The sequence below is a fragment of the Gouania willdenowi genome, chromosome 16 (genome assembly GCF_900634775.1).
Source record: "Gouania willdenowi chromosome 16, fGouWil2.1, whole genome shotgun sequence".
In the NCBI taxonomy this organism is placed as follows: Eukaryota; Metazoa; Chordata; class Actinopteri; order Blenniiformes; family Gobiesocidae; genus Gouania; species Gouania willdenowi.
Window position 1 is genome coordinate 26,216,902 of NC_041059.1, and position 4,754 is coordinate 26,221,655.

A 4,754-nucleotide genomic window follows, 5' to 3' on the forward strand; every position below is an offset into this window, starting at 1 on the left:
CCGCGAGTGGCGTCATAGGCTCCGAAGAAGTTGCTGGGGTCGGTAACCTACATGTATCAAATATGAAAATGTTTGAACTTCGTATATAAGAGTTATAGCGGTTTTCTATTAAGGCATGATGGGTAATTTTCACACTGATTCTTATTTAGGGCTGGACAGTCATCATGTGTCTCAAATATGAGGCTGTTTGAACATTGTATATGAGAGTTTTAACGGTTTTTCTATTATGGCGTGCAAAATGGCGCAAATCACATGGAGCCCTTCAGACTAGTTCGCACAAATGCGTTTTTGCCATTGTTTGACCAAAGATGGCCGACTTCCTGGTTGGTTTTGGGCATGGTCATTATTTACTTTTTGCTCATCTTAGGGTCAACAATACATGTGGCAAATGTCGTATGAATCGGACAAACCTGCCGGCCATTTTTTAAGCGATTTTTTTTTTTTAATTGCGCCAAATTATCTCATTTTGCAGCAGGTCTGAGGTGCATGCAAATTTTGTTGAGACTTTGGGCATCCTAAGGGGGTAAACAGGCATGGAATAATAATAATAATAGTAGTAAATAAATAGAAGAATAGGTTCCTACAGCCTTTAGGCCTTCGGACCCTAATAATAATACCCAAGAAGAGTAAAAACAATAGGTTCCTATGGCCTATGGATCCTAATTATGTTTTGCCTGGAAAGATTTGTTACCAACCCGATCGGTCACTACTGAATACATATACACACAAGAGAACAACAACAAAAATGAACAGCAATTACTGAATATATAGCGCAACAGCCTCCAAAATGTGACTTAAAAACATGCACAGAATACAGATTATACCATTTTTACCCTTGCCAAGGAAGTGACATTGTTGCCTATATCTATTTGGTTGTTTGTCCGTTAGCAGGATTACGTCAAAGGTAAACAGATTGACGACATTTTAACCAAAGACCATACACCATGAAAGATTGCGTTTAATTTTGGTAAAGATCCAGATCAAGTTACTGATTCTGGATCAGTTTGAAAAATGAAAAAAAATCCCTCTCTCTCATCTTTGGTGAAATTCATATCTTTGTTCGTAATTGACTGATCTTTATGAAATGTGACTGGTATGTAGGCTTGATTCCTCATTTACCCCACCTCCACGTTGGAGCAGTCTAAACTTGTATCGTAAATTCTGCATGAAATAAGTTGTGACAAAACCATGAAGAAGAAATAAAAAATTCTAAAAGAATAGATTCCACTTCCTCTGTGTCACCACAGCTTTAGCCCATCCTTGCCAAATCGGCTATGAAACTTTTCCTTAAAAATTACACCCATCAGGTTAAGGAGAGCAAAGAGAAAATTCAAGTGTCACGGTGTGGTGGTGTGAACCCAAGTTCAGAGAGAGAGAGGGAGGCAGAAGGCAGGTGTAACGTTCAGAGAACCAGTCCATGTTTATTTAGCCAACAAAAACCAAAAATCCAAAATGGCAGCACAAAGAAACCAGGGAGCAAGGAACAAAACACAGCCGCGCCCAAGCAGGGTAACATATGACAATGATCTAGCATTCACTCTGTGTCCAAGCACTCAGCTAAATAGTAAGGGAGGCCACACCTGGGTGCAAAACATGAGGCAGCTAATCAGTCACAAGCCAAACACACTGACATCACTGGGAGGTGGAGACATACCTAGAACACAAAGATAAGCGTTTACACAAAAGGCCAGACTCAAAAATCAGAATAAAAAAAGACTCAGAATAACTCAAAGATGACCACAAGGGTGAAACAAAACCTGACGTAACATATTTTTTGTAGTTTTAATACCTTTTTCCAACTTCCCACAAGTCTCCTCATGGATGTTTACAGATGTTAGACCCTTTGCCCAAAGCAAGGCAGCAATACTTTTCTGAAATTATTGCCAAAAATGTCAACAACTCTCGCACGTTGTTTTCTGTAATTGAAAAGCTCACAACCCCCCCAGATCAGATAGCCCCTGAATTACTGTCAGCTGGAAAATGCAATGAATTTGCTGTATATTTCAATGAAAAAATACAATCAATAAGGTCAAACATCAGAACAAACCAGCAAAATCACAAAAAGCTTGAACAGCTTCAACCACTGAGGGATGAGTCAATTACAATGTTAGAGTTTATTACAGTGAACCCAAAAACAATAGAGGAGACTGTTCAGCAGCTGAATCCATCAACGTGTTGCCTTGACACAATACCCTCAAACTTCTTTAAAACTGTTGTAAAGTCAATTGTCACTGATTTGTGTCAGATAATTAACTGCTCATTCCAATCAGGCACCGTACCAAAATCCCTGAAAGTAGCTGCTGTGAAACCGCTGTTAAAAAAGAGAACACTGGATGCCTCTATACTGGCTAACTATAGACCAATCAGCAACCTTCCATTCATGGCCAAGATCATTGAGAAGGTGGTCTTCAACCAACTGAGTCAATTCTTAACATTCAACAAAATATTTGATAAATTTCAGTCAGGTTTTCGTTCTCATCACAGCACTGAAACTGCTCTTATCAAAGTGATCAATGACATAAGGTTGAACACTGATTCAGGAAAAGTATCTGTTCTCATTCTGTTGGATCTAAGTGCTGCATTTGACACTGTAGATCATACAATTTTGTTGCACAGATTGCAAACATGGGTTGGACTAAATGGAAAAGTAATGCAATGGTTTAAGTCATACTTGGAGGAGCGAAGCTATTTTGTAAGCATTGGAAACTTTGAATCTGACAGATTACCAATGTCCTGTGGGGTTCCTCAGGGATCTGTTCTTGGACCCCTTCTGTTTAACCTTTACATGCTTCCTTTAGGACAAATTTTACAGAACTGTAAGGTTGATTATCAGAGCTATGCAGATGACACACAACTATATCTATCACTGAACCCAGATGACCATGGTCCCATTGAGGTGTTGTGTGACTGTTTAGAAAAAGTAAACTGCTGGATGAGTGAAAACTTCCTTCAACTAAACCATGACAAGACGGAGGTGATTGTCTTTGGTAACAAGGAAAAGAGGTCTGCTGTCAGCAATTATCTTGAGTCTCGATCTTTAAAAGCTAAAGACCAAGTCAAAAACCTTGGTGTTCTGATTGACTCAGATCTTACATTCAGCAGTCAGATCAAATCTATCACAAAAACAGCCTTCTACCACCTAAAGAACATCTCCAGAGTGAAAGGTTTAATGGCTCAGAAAGATCAGGAGAAACTGGTCCATGCTTTTATCTCCAGCAGACTGGACTATTGTAATGGTCTTCTGACAGGAATCCCCCAAAAGAGCATCAAACAGCTACAGCTGGTTCAGAACGCTGCAGCTCGGGTCTTAACCAGAACAAAGAGGTCAGAGCACATTACTCCAGTTTTAAAGTCTTTACACTGGCTCCCAGTCAGCCTCAGAATAGACTTTAAAGTTCTGCTGCTGGTGTATAAATCTGTGAATGAGTTTGGTCCAGAATACATCAGTGACATGTTAGTCAGGTATGAACCCAGCAGGTCTCTCAGATCTATGGACACAGATCAGATAGTGGAGCCCAGAGTTCACAGTAAACATGGTGATGCTGCTTTTAGTTGTTATGCTGCAAAGAAGTGGAACAAACTGCCAGCGGAGCTGAAGTCAGCATCCAATGTGAACATTTTTAAATCAAAGTTAAAGGCACTTTTTTTCTCTACTGCATATGATTGAGAGAGAGCTTTTTTGTCATGTTGTTGATGTAATGATGATTTTAATTGATTTTACTGATGATTTTAATTGTTCTTATTGATTTAAATGTTCTTATTGATTTTAAACAATTGAATGTTTTATCATGTAAAGCACATTGAGTTGCCTTGAGTATGAAATGCGCTATATAAATAAATTTGCCTTGCCTTGCCTTGCCTTTAACTTGTTGCAGGGTCCAGACTGGTCTGGTAACAGTCACAAAGGAGGGGTGACACTGAACCAGGTTGACTGATCACAAATAGCAACAGGTGACATGCACTGAACAGACAAAAAGGAGATCCAGACTGACGAGGATCTCATGACCAAACATTGACTTTGACAAGAGAACCAACCTCCCTCTGAACAAAGATGATTTGGGGTGCAGCAGAAATGCTCTGCTCATAAACTGAGCTGACACACGTGGGGATTTTCTTTTTTAATTTTTCCCCATGTCTGTCAAATATTAATAAGCTAACCTCTTTCTTGCAGCTGCTAAAAATAACAAGAATGTCTTGTTTGTATGTTTTACTGTTTCATGATTTCCCAGTTTTTGAGCGAGTGGTTGCAAGGACTCTCACTTTCAGATCGGATGGGCGCCATGACGAAATTGCTGTCTTTGATTTATGCCACATGTACGGTGGAGGCTGATGCTGCCTTTGTAATGGGGGTTGGGGAGGTACTGGTAAGTTTGAATAACAATGAATTGACCAAATGTTTATGGAGGGAGAGTAAAGCGACCGGTGTGAGCACCCCTTAGTTACCAAGGAGGACAGCAACTGCGGAAGTCACAAATTTATTACAAAGATTAAAGTAAAACAGATTAAAATGCCCACAAATTAAAATCAATGTATGCTAAAATCCATTAACAATGTGGGCTAAGGAACAAATAAAATAAGGGTATAAGTCACTGTCCATGATAAAGTGCAATGTGCAGCTACACCCAGGTCCTCCGCTCTCTCTTGTCCCAAGGCGGTAGATTCCTCTGGTCACAGGCTCAGGGTCTCCTGAAAATGCAAAACATAGGCCAGCACAGGGGTCCGAAAACTACGTCCGAGGGTGGGGTGTTGCCACG